Here is a 13,050-nt window from a genome sequence, read left to right as displayed (position 1 = left end):
ACTCAATTTTTGAGGTGGAAAAAACTTTGCCAAGAAGGCATTGACTAGCTTTTCCCATGAGTCCAGGCTCTCTTTAGGTTGTGAGTCCAACCATGTCCTAGCTCTGTCTCTTACAGCAAAAGGGAATAGCATAAGTCTGTAGACCTCAGGGTCAACCCCATTAGTCTTGACAGTGTCACAGATTTGCAAGAATTCAGCTAAGAATTGATGAGGATCTTCCAATGGAAGTCCATGGAACTTGCAATTCTGTTGCATTAGAGAAACTAATTGAGGCTTAAGCTCAAAGTTGTTTGCTCCAATGGCAGGGATAGAGATGCTTCTCCCATAGAAGTCGGGAGTAGGTGCAGTAAAGTCACCAAGCACCTTCCTTACATTGTTGGCATTGTTGTTATTTTCGGCTGCCATGGGTTCTTCTTCTTTGAAGATTTATGTTAGGTCCTCTACAGAGAGTTGTGCCTTAGCTTCTCTTAGCTTTCGCTTCAAGGTCCTTTCAGGTTCAGGGTCAGCTTCAACAAGAATGCCTTTGTCTTTGTTCCTGCTCATATGAAAGAGAAGAAAACAAGAAAATATAGAATCCTCTATGTCACAGTATAGAGATTCCTTGAGGTGTCAGAGGAAAAGAAAAGTAGAAGACAGAAGTAGAAAATTCGAACTTATCAAAGAAGATGGAGTTCGAATTTTGCATTAAGGAATAGAGTTAGTTCATAAATAGAAGGATGTGAGAAGAAGGGAAGTAATTTTCGAAAATTGAGTGAAAGATTTTGAAAACATTTTGAAAAACACTACTTGATTTTCGAAAATAAGAGTGGGAAAGAAATCAAGTGATTTTTGAAAAAGATTTTGAAATTAGAAATCAAAAAGATTTGATTGAAAACTATTTTGAAAAAGATGTGGTTAAGAGGATATGATTGGTTTTAATAAGATGTGATTGAGAAGATATGATTTGAAAAACATTTTAAAAAGATTTGATTTTGAAAATCAATGTCTTGGCTATCAAGAAAAGATATGATTCAAATATTAAACCTTTCTCAACAGAAAAGGCAACATACTTGAAATGTTGAATCAAATCATTAATTGATAGCAAGTATGTTTGAAAAAGGAAAGAAATTGATTTTGAAAACATTTGATTGAAAAGATATGATTTGAAAAAGATTTGATTTTGAAAAACTTTGAAAACTTGAAAAAAAAATTGATTTGAAAACAAAATCTTCCCTCTTGTGCCATCCTGGCGTTAAACACCCAGAATGGTGCACATTCTGGCGTTTAACGCCCAAAACTCTACCCTTTTGGGCGTTAAACGCCCAGCCAGGCACCCTGGCTGGCGTTTAAACGCCAGTCTGTCTTCTTCACTGGGCATTTTGAATGCCCAGCTTTTTGTGTGATTCCTCTGCAGTATGTTCTGAATCTTCAATTCCCTGTATTATTGACTTGAAAAGACACAAATTAAAAATATTTTTGGATTTTTAAATAATGAGGAATAATCAAAATGCAACTAAAATCAAATAACAATGCATGCAAGACACCAAACTTAGCAGTTTGTATACTATTGACACTAACAAAATGAGAATGCACATGAGAAATAACAAAACACTCAAGTCAATAGAATTCAAAGATCAAAACAAGGAAATCATCAAGAACAACTTGAAGATTAATGAAGACACATGCATAAATTTGAAAAATGCAAGAAGAACAGAAACATGCAATTGACACCAAACTTAAAATGAGACACTTAGACTTAAACAAGAAATATTTTTGGATTTTATGATTTTGTAATTTTTTTTTGGATTTTTCGAAAATTAAGTGAAAAAGAAAATAAAGGTATCAAAATTCTTAATGAGAATTCCAGGAATCATGCAATGTTAGTCTAAAGCTTTAGTCTAAAGGAATTAGACATGGCTAGCCAAGCTTCAGCAAGACATTGCATTCAAGAGCTAAATTGATGAGGATCAATCAGCTTTGGTGATGATAAGAACATCACCTTGAAACACTAGAATTCATTCTTAAGAACTCTGAAAAAAAAATACCTAATCTAAGCAACAAGATGAACCGTCAGTTGTCCATACTCAAACAATCCCCGGCAACGGCGCCAAAAACTTGGTGCACGAAATCGTGATCACTACAACTTCGCACAACTAACCAGCAAGTGCACTGGGTCGTCCAAGTAATAAACCTTACGCGAGTAAGGGTCGATCCTACGGAGATTGTTGGTATGAAGCAAGCTATGGTCACCTTGTAGATCTTAGTCAGGCAGACTCAAATGGGTATAGATGATGAATAAAACATAAAGATAAAGATAGAGATACTTATGTATATCATTGGTGAGAGCTTCAGATAAGCGTATGAAGATGCTTTCCCTTCCGTCTCTCTGCTTTCCTACTGTCTTCATCCAATCCTTCTTACTCCTTTCCATGGCAAGCTTATGCAAGGGTTTCACCGTTGTCAGTGGCTACCTCCCATCCTCTCAGTGGAAATGTTCAACGCACCCTGTCACGGCACGGCTATCCAGCTGTCGGTTCTCAGTCAGGCCGGAATAGAATCCAGTGATTCTTTTGCGTCTGTCACTAACGCCCCGCCTGCTAGGAGTTTGAAGCACGTCACAGTCATTCAATCATTGAATCCTACTCAGAATACCACAGACAAGGTTAGACCTTCCGGATTCTCTTGAATGCCGCCATCAGTTCTTGCCTATACCACGAAGATTCCGGTTAAAGAACCCAAGAGATATTGGTGCGTGAAATTGTGAACAATACTTTTTCACAACTCTCATAATCCCCGGTCATGAACTCCAAAAACTTAGTAGCTCAATTCCATGGCATTACACAACTTCGCACAACTAACCAGCAAGTGCACTGGGTCGTCCAAGTAATACCTTACGTGAGTAAGGGTCGATCCCACGGAGATTGTTAGTATGAAGCAAGCTATGGTCATCTTGCAAATCTTAGTCAGGCAGACTCAAATGTATATGGTGATGAACGAAAATAACATAAAAGATAAGGATAGATATACTTATGTAATTCATTGGTAGGAACTTCAGATAAGTGCATGAAGATGCCTTCCCTTCCGTCTCTCTGCTTTCCTACTGTCTTCATCTAATCCTTCTTACTCCTTTCCATGGCAAGCTCGTGTAGGGTTTCACCGTTGTCAATGGCTACCTCCCATCCTCTCAGTGAAAGCGATTGCATATGCCCTGTCACGGCACGTGGAATTCAGCTGTCGGTTCTCGGTCAGGCCGGAATAATATCCATTGATACTTTTGCGTCTGTCACTAACGCCCCGCCTGCTAGGAGTTTGAAGCACGTCACAGTCATTCAATCATTGAATCCTACTCAGAATACCACAGACAAGGTTAGACCTTCCGGATTCTCTTAAATGCTGCCATCAGTTCTCGCCTATACCACGAAGACTCTGATCTCACGGAATGGTTGGCTCGTTTGTCAGGCGAGCACTCGGTTGTCAGGCAATCAACCATGCATCGTGCAATCAGGAATCCAAGAGATATTCACTAGAGCCTTGGTTGCTTGTAGAACAAGAGTGGTTGTCAGTCACCTGTTCATAAGTGAGAATGATGAGAGTGTCACGGATCATCACATTCATCAAGTTGAAGAACAAGTGATATCTTAGAACAAGAACAAGCGGAATTAAATGGAAGAACAATAGTAATTGCATTAATACTCGAGGTACAGCAGAGCTCCACACCTAATCTATGGTGTGTAGAAACTCCACCGTTGAAAATACATAAGCATAAGGTCTAGGCATGGCCGAATGGCCAGCCTCCCAATGATCTAAGATAGCATAAAACACGAAGATAGCTACCCCGATATATGATCTAGAGATCTAAAGTGATCAAAAGATGATAAATACAATAGTAAAAGGTCCTATATATAGAGAACTAGTACATAGATGAGTAAATGACATAAAAATCCACTTCCGGGCCCACTTGGTGTGTGCTTGGGCTGAGCAATGAAGCATTTTCGTGTAGAGACTCTTCTTGGAGTTAAACGCCAGCTTTTATGCCAGTTTGGGCGTTTAACTCCCATTTGGGTGCCAGTTCCAGCGTTTAACGCTGGGATTTCTTGAGGTGACTTTGAACGCCGGTTTGGGCCATCAAATCTTGGGCAAAGTATGGACTATCATATATTGCTGGAAAGCCCAGGATGTCTACTTTCCAACGCCGTTGAGAGCGCGCCAATGGAGCTTCTGTAGCTCCAGAAAATCTACTTTGAGTGCAGGGAGGTCAGAATCCATAAGCATCTGCAGTCCTTTTTAGTCTCTGAATCAGATTTTTGCTCAGGTCCCTCAATTTCAGCCAGAAAATACCTGAAATCACAGAAAAACACACAAACTCATAGTAAAGTCCAGAAAAGTGAATTTTAGCTAAAAACTAATAAAAATATACTAAAAACTAACTAGATCATACCAAAAACATACTAAAAACAATGCCAAAAAGTGTATAAATTATCCGCTCATCACAACACCAAACTTAAATTGTTGCTTGTCCTCAAGCAACTAAAAATCAAATAAGATAAAAAAAAGAGAATATGCAATGAATTCCAAAAACATCTATGAAGATCAGTATTAATTAGATGAGCGGGGCTTTTAGCTTTTTGCCTCTGAACAGTTTTGGCATCTCACTCTATCCTTTGCAACTCAGAATGATTGGCTTCTTTAGGAACTTAGAATCCAGATAGTGTTATTGATTCTCCTAGTTAAGTATGATGACTCTTGAACACAGCTACTTATTGAGTCTTGGCCGTGGCCCAAAGCACTCTGTCTTCCAGTATTACCACCGGATACATACATGCCACAGACACATAATTGGGTGAACCTTTTCAGATTGTGACTCAGCTTTGCTAAAGTTCCCAATTAGAGGTGTCCAGGGTTCTTAAGCACACTCTTTTTGCCTTGGATCACAACTTTATTCTTTCTTTTTCTTTCTTTTTCTCTTTTCGATTTTTTTTTCGCTTGCTTTCTTTCTTTTTTTTTGTATTCACTGCTTTTTCTTGCTTCAAGAATCATTTTTATGATTTTTCAGATCCTCAGTAACATGTCTCCTTTTTCATCATTCTTTCAAGAGCCAACATTCATGAATCACAAATTCAAAAGACATATGCACTGTTTAAGCATACATTCAGAAGACAAAAGTAATGCCACCACATCAAAATAATTAAACTATTATAAAATTCAGAATTCATGCAATTCTTTTTCTTTTCAATTAAGCACGTTTTTCTTTTAAGAAAGGTGATGGATTCATAGGACATTCATAACTTTAAGGCATAGACACTAAGACACTAATGATCACAAGACACAAATATGGATAAACATAAGCATAAAATTCGAAAAACAGAAGAATAAAGAACAAGGAAATCAAAGAACGGGTCCACCTTAGTGATGGCGGCTCTTTCTCCCTTTTGAAGATCCTATGGAGTGCTTGAGCTCCTCAATGTCTCTTACTTGTCTTTGTTGCTCCTCCCTCATGATTCTTTGGTCCTCTCTAATTTCATGGAGGATGATGGAGTGTTCTTGATGCTCCACCCTTAGTTGTCCCATGTTGGAACTCAATTCTCCTAGGGAGGTGTTCAGTTGCTCCCAATAGTTTTGTGGAGGAAAGTGCATCCCTTGAGGCATCTCAGGGATCTCATGATGAGAGGGGTCTCTTGTGTGCTCCATCCTCTTCTTAGTAATGGGCTTGTCCTCATCAATAGGGGTGTCTCCCTCTATGTCAACTCCAACTGAATAACAGAGGTGACAAATGAGATGAGGGAAGGCTAACCTTGCCAAGGTAGAGGACTTGTCCGCCACCTTATAGAGTTCTTGGGCTATAACCTCATGAACTTCCACTTCTTCTCCAATCATGATGCTATGAATCATGATGGCCCGGTCTAGAGTAACTTCAGACCGGTTGCTAGTGGGAATGATTGAGCGTTGAATGAACTCCAACCATCCTCTAGCCACGGGTTTGAGGTCATGCCTTCTCAATTGAACCGGCTTGCCTCTTGAATCTCTCTTCCATTGTGCGCCCTCTTCACATATGACTGTGAGGACTTGGTCCAACCTTTGATCAAAGTTGACCCTTCTAGTGTAAGGATGTTCATCTCCTTGCATCATGGGTAAATTGAATGCCAACCTTACACTTTCCGGACTAAAATCCAAGTATTTCCCCCGAACCATAGTAAGATAATTCTTTGGATTCGGGTTAACACTTTGATCATGGTTCTTGGTGATCCATGCATTGGCATAGAACTCTTGAACCATCAAGATTCCGACTTGTTGAATGGGGTTGGTAAGAACTTCCCAACCTCTTCTTCAGATCTCATGTCGGATCTCCGGATATTCACCCTTTTTGAGTGAAAAGGGGACCTCGGGGATCACCTTCTTCAAGGCCACAACATCATAGAAGTGGTCTTGATGCACCCTTGAGATGAATCTATCCATCTCCCATGACTCGGAGGTGGAAGCTTTTGCCTTCCCTTTCCTCTTTTTGGAGGTTTCTCCGGCCTTGGATGCCATAAATGGTTATGGAAAAGCAAAAAGCAATGCTTTTACCACACCAAACTTAAAATGTTTGCTCGTCCTCGAGCAAAAGAAGAAAGAAGAGAGTAGAAGAAGAAGAAATGAGGAGAAAGGGAATGGCTTTTTATTCGGCCAAAGGGGAGAGAGATGGTGTTTAAGGTGTGTGAAAATGAATGAGTGAAGGAGGGTTTATATAGGAGAGGGGGAGAGGGTTGTTCGGCCATGTGAGGGTGGGTTTGGGTGGGAAAGTGGTTTGAATTTGAATGGAGGTGTTGGTGGGGTTTTATGAAGGATGGATGTGAGTGGTGAAGAAAAAGAATGGATTTGATCGGTGAAGGGTTTTTGGGGAAGAGGTGTTGAGGTGATTGGTGAAGAAGAGAGAGAGAGAGGTAGGGTAGGTGGGGATCCTGTGGGGTCCACAGATCCTGTGGTGTCAAGGAAAAGTCATCCCTGCACCAAATGGCACGCAAAATCACGTTTTGTGCCATTTCTGGCGTTAAACGCCGGGCTGATGCCCATTCCTGGCATTTAACGCCAAGTTGTTGCCCTTTTCTGGCGTTTAACGCCAGTCTGGTACCCCTTTCTGGCGTTAAACGCCCAGAATGGTGCCAGACTGGGCGTTAAACGCCCAACAGCTAACCTTACTGGCGTTTAAACGCCAGTAAGTGCGTCCTCCAGGGTGTGCTGTTTTTCTTCCTGTTTTTCATTCTGTTTTTGCTTTTTTCATTGATTTTGTGACTTCTTATGATCATCAACCTACAAAAAAGATAAAATAACAAAAGGAAATAGTTAATTATAAAACATTGGGTTGCCTCCCAACAAGCGCTTCTTTAATGTCAGTAGCTTGACAGAGGGCTCTCATGGAGCCTCACAGATGCTCAGAGCCATGTTGGAACCTCCCAACACCAAACTTAGAGTTTGAATGTGGGGGTTCAACACCAAACTTAGAGTTTGGTTGTGGCCTCCCAACACCAAACTTAGAGTTTGACTGTGGGGGCTCTGTTTGGCTCTGTTTTGAGAGAAGCTCTTCATGCTTCTTCTCCATGATGACAGAGGGATATCCTTGAGCCTTAAACACAAAGGATTCTTCATTCACTTGAATGATCAACTCTCCTCTATCAACATCAATCACAGCCTTTGCTGTGGCTAGGAAGGGTCTGCCAAGGATGATAGATTCATCCATGCACTTTCCCAGTCTCTAGGACTATGAAATCAGTAGGGATGTAATGGTCTTCAATCTTAACCAAAACATTTTCTACAAGTCCATGAGCTTGTTTTCTTGAGTTGTCTGCCATCTCTAGTGAGATTTTTGCAGCTTGTACCTCAAAGATCCCTAGCTTCTCCATTACAGAGAGGGGCATGAGGTTTACACTTGACCCTAAGTCACACAAGGCCTTCTTGAAGGTCATGGTGCCTATGATACAAGGTATTGAAAACTTCCCAGGATCCTGCCTCTTTTGAGGCAGTTTCTGCCTAGACAAGTCATCCAGTTCTTTGGTGAGCAAAGGGGGTTCATCCTCCCAAGTCTCATTTCCAAATAACTTGTCATTTAGCTTCATGATTGCTCCAAGGTATTTAGCAACTTGCTCTTCAGTGACATACTCATCCTCTTCAGAGGAAGAATACTCATCAGAGCTCATGAATGGCAGAAGTAAATCCATTGGAATCTCTATGGTCTCATTTTGAGCCTCAGATTCCCATGGTTCCTCATTGGGGAACTCATAGGAGGCCAGTGGACGTCCAGTGAGGTCTTCCTCAGTGGCGTTCACTGCCTCTTCTTCCTCCCAGAATTCGGCCATGTTAATGGCTTTGCACTCTCCTTTTGGATTTTCTTCAGTATTGCTTGGGAGAGCACTAGGAGGGAGTTCAGTGATTTTCTTGCTCAGCTGACCCACTTGTCCTTCCAAGTTTCTAATGGAGGACCTTGTTTCAGTCATGAAACTTTGAGTGGTTTTGATTAGATCAGAGACCATGGTTGCTAAGTCAGAGGTATTCTGCTTAGAACTCTCTGTCTGTTGCTGAGAAGATGATGGAAAAGGCTTGCCATTGCTAAACCTGTTTCTTCCACCATTATTGTTGTTGAAACCTTGTTGAGGTCTCCCTTGATTCTTCCATGAGAGATTTGGGTGATTTCTCCATGAAGAATTATAGGTGTTTCCATAGGGTTTTCCTAGGTAATTCACCTCTTCTATTGAAGGGTTCTCAGGATCGTATGCTTCTTCTTCAGATGAAGCATCTTTAGTACTGCTTGGTGCATTTTGCATTCCAGACAGACTTTGAGAGATCAAATTGACTTGTTTAGTCAATATTTTGTTCTGAGCCAATATGGCATTCAGAGCATCAATCTCAAGAACTCCTTTCTTCTGACTTGTCCCATTGTTCACAGGATTCCTTTCAGAAGTGTACATGAATTGGTTATTTGCAACCATTTCAATCACCTCTTGAGCTTCTGTAGGCGTCTTCTTCAGATGAAGAGATCCTCCAGCAGAGCTATCCAAAGACATCTTGGATAGTTCAGAGAGACCATCATAGAAAATACCTATGATGCTCCATTCAGAAAGCATGTCAGAAGGACACTTTCTGATTAATTGTTTGTATCTTTCCCAAGCTTCATAGAGGGATTCTCCATCCTTTTGTCTGAAGGTTTGGACTTCCACTCTAAGCTTACTCCATTTTTGAGGTGGAAAGAACTTTGCCAAGAAGGCATTGACTAGCTTTTCCCAAGAGTCCAGGCTTTCTTTAGGTTGAGAGTGCAACCATATTCTAGCTCTGTCTCTTACAGCAAAAGGGAATAGCATCAGTCTGTAGACCTCAGGGTCAACCCCATTAGTCTTGACTGTGTCACAGATTTGCAAGAACTCAGCTAAAAACTGATGAGGATCTTCCATTGGAAGTCCATGGAACTTGCAATTCTGTTGCATTAGAGAAACTAATTGAGGCTTAAGCTCAAAGTTGTTTGCTCCAATGGCAGGGATAGAGATGCTTCTCCCATAGAAGTCGGGAGTAGGTGCAGTAAAGTCACCCAGCACCTTCCTTGCATTGTTTGCATTGTTGTTGTTTTCGGCTGCCATGTGTTCTTCTTCTTTGAAGAATTCGGTCAGGTCCTCTAAAGAGAGTTGTGCTTTGGCTTCTCTTAGCTTTCTCTTCAAGGTCCTTTCAGGTTCAGGATCAGGCTCAACAAGAATGCTTTTGTCTTTGCTCCTGCTCATAAGAAAGAGAAGGGAACAAGAAAACGTGGAATCCTCTATGTCACAGTATAGAGATTCCTTGAAGTGTCAGAGGAAAAGAAGAGTAGAAGACAGAAGTAGAAAATTTGAACTTATCAAAGGAGATGGAGTTCGAATTTTGCATTAAGGGATAGTGTTAGTCCATAAATAGAAGGATGTGAGAAGAAGGGAAGTAATTTTCGAAAATTAAGTGGAAGATTTTGAAAATATTTTTGAAAAACATTACTTAATTTTCAAAAAATAAAAGTGGGAAAGAAATAAAATGATTTTTGAAAAAGATTTTGAAATTAGAAATCAAAAAGATTTGATTGAAAAACTATTTTGAAAAAGATGAGGTTAAGAAGATATGATTGATTTTAAAAAATATGTAATTGAAAAGATATGATTTGAAAACAATTTTAAAAAGATTTGATTTTAAAAATCAATGACTTGCCTAACAAGAAAAGATATGATTCAAACATTAAACCTTTCTCAACAGAAAAGGCAACATACTTGAAATGTTGAATCAAATCCTTAATTGATAGCAAGTATCTTTGAAAAGGGAAAGAAATTGATTTTGAAAACATTTGATTGAAAAGATATGATTTGAAAAAGATTTGATTTTGAAAAACTTGAAAAAATTTGATTTGAAAACAAAATTCTCCCCCTTGTGCCATCCTGGCGTTAAACGCCCAGAATGGTGCACATTCTGGCGTTTAACGCCCAAAACTATACCCTTTTGGGCGTTAAACGCCCAACCAGGTACCCTGGCTGGCGTTTAAACGCCAGTGTGTCCTTCTTCACTGGGCGTTTTGAACGCCCAGCTTTTTCTGTGCAATTCCTCTACTGTATGTTCTGAATCTTCAATTCTCTGTATTATTGACTTGAAAAGACACAAATTAAAAATATTTTTGGATTTTTAATAATAAGGAAAAATCAAAATGCAACTAAAATCAAATAACAATGCATGCAAGACACCAAACTTAGCAGTTTGTATACCACTGACACTACCAATATGAGAATGCATATGAGACACACAAAATACTTCAAGTCAATAAAATTCAAAGATTAGAGCAAGTAAATCATCAAGAACATCTTGAAGATCACTAAGACATATGAATGAATGCATGCAATTGACACCAAACTTAAGATGAGACTAGTGTCTCAACAAGAAACATAACATATTTTTGGTTTTTATGATATTTTTTTCTTTTTTTGTGTTTTTTCGAAAATTAAGTGAAAAAAAAGGTATCAAAATTCTTAATGAGAATTCCAGGAATCAGTGCAATGCTAGTCTAAGACTCCGGTCCAGGGATTAGACATGGCTTCACAGCTAGCCAAGCTTTCAAAGAAAGCTTCGGTCCAAAACACTAGACATGGCCAAAGGCCAGCCAAGCCTTAGCAGATCACTGCTCCAAAAGCAAAATTGATAAAAATCAACAAGCTCTTGTGATGATAAGTTGAAACCTCGGTCCAATGAGATTAGACATGGCTTCTCAGCCAGCCAGATTTCAACAAATCATCATGAAACTCTAGAATTCATCTTCAAGAATTTCGAAAAAAAAAACACCTAATCTAAGCAACAAGATGAACCGTCAGTTGTCCAAACTTGAACAATCCCCGGCAACGGCGCCAAAAACTTGGTGCTTGTTGCCGGATCAGAAATTTGGCACTGATGTTACCGGACAAAAAGCTTGCTCAAAACTTGAACAATCCCCGGCAACGGCGCCAAAAACTTGGTGCGCGAAATTGTGAACAATAATTTTTCACAACTCTCATAATCCCCGGTCATGAACTCCAAAAACTTAGTAGCTCAATTCCATGGCATTACACAACTTCGCACAACTAACCAGCAAGTGCACTGGGTCGTCCAAGTAATACCTTACGTGAGTAAGGGTCGATCCCACGGAGATTGTTAGTATGAAGCAAGCTATGGTCATCTTGCAAATCTTAGTCAGGCAGACTCAAATGTATATGGTGATGAACGAAAATAACATAAAAGATAAGGATAGATATACTTATGTAATTCATTGGTAGGAACTTCAGATAAGTGCATGAAGATGCCTTCCCTTCCGTCTCTCTGCTTTCCTACTGTCTTCATCCAATCCTTCTTACTCCTTTCCATGGCAAGCTCGTGTAGGGTTTCACCGTTGTCAATGGCTACCTCCCATCCTCTCAGTGAAAGCGATTGCATATGCCCTGTCACGGCACGCGGAATTCAGCTGTCGGTTCTCGGTCAGGCCGGAATAATATCCATTGATACTTTTGCGTCTGTCACTAACGCCCCGCCTGCTAGGAGTTTGAAGCACGTCACAGTCATTCAGTCATTGAATCCTACTCAGAATACCACAGACAAGGTTAGACCTTCCGGATTCTCTTGAATGCTGCCATCAGTTCTCGCCTATACCACGAAGACTCTGATCTCACGGAATGGTTGGCTCGTTTGTCAGGCGAGCACTCGGTTGTCAGGCGATCAACCATGCATCGTGCAATCAGAAATCCAAGAGATATTCACTAGAGCCTTGGTTGCTTGTAGAACAAGAGTGGTTGTCAGTCACCTTGTTCATAAGTGAGAATGATGATGAGTGTCACGGATCATCACATTCATCAAGTTGAAGAACAAGTGATATCTTAGAACAAGAACAAGCGGAATTGAATGGAAGAACAATAGTAATTGCATTAATACTCGAGGTACAGCAGAGCTCCACACCTTAATCTATGGTGTGTAGAAACTCCACCGTTGAAAATACATAAGCATAAGGTCTAGGCATGGCCGAATGGCCAGCCTCCCAATGATCTAAGATAGCATAAAACACGAAGATAGCTACCCCGATATATGATCTAGAGATCTAAAGTGATCAAAAGATGATAAATACAATAGTAAAAGGTCCTATATATAGAGAACTAGTACATAGATGAGTAAATGACATAAAAATCCACTTCCGGGCCCACTTGGTGTGTGCTTGGGCTGAGCAATGAAGCATTTTCGTGTAGAGACTCTTCTTGGAGTTAAACGCCAGCTTTTATGCCAGTTTGGGCGTTTAACTCCCATTTGGGTGCCAGTTCCAGCGTTTAACGCTGGGATTTCTTGAGGTGACTTTGAACGCCGGTTTGGGCCATCAAATCTTGGGCAAAGTATGGACTATCATATATTGCTGGAAAGCCCAGGATGTCTACTTTCCAACGCCGTTGAGAGCGCGCCAATTGAGCTTCTGTAGCTCCGGAAAATCCACTTTGAGTGCAGGGAGGTCAGAATCCAACAGCATCTGCAGTCCTTTTTAGTCTCTGAATCAGATTTTTGCTCAGGTCCCTCAATTTCAGCCAGAAAATACCT

The 13,050-nt window shown here is 40.3% G+C and overlaps 1 non-coding gene across 1 annotated transcript; it reads left to right on the top strand.

Moving 5' to 3' along the window:
• The first annotated feature begins 9,068 nt into the window (after positions 1-9,068).
• On the top strand, positions 9,069-9,176 carry LOC130964185 (small nucleolar RNA R71). The gene has a single exon (XR_009080289.1). It is a non-coding gene; the product is annotated as a small nucleolar RNA R71 (small nucleolar RNA).
• Positions 9,177-13,050: the final 3,874 nt, after the last annotated feature.

This window comes from Arachis stenosperma, chromosome 2 (genome assembly GCF_014773155.1).
Source record: "Arachis stenosperma cultivar V10309 chromosome 2, arast.V10309.gnm1.PFL2, whole genome shotgun sequence".
Lineage (NCBI taxonomy): Eukaryota > Viridiplantae > Streptophyta > Magnoliopsida > Fabales > Fabaceae > Arachis > Arachis stenosperma.
Note: the sequence above shows the minus strand (reverse complement) of the source record. Positions and strands in the feature narration are given on the sequence as shown.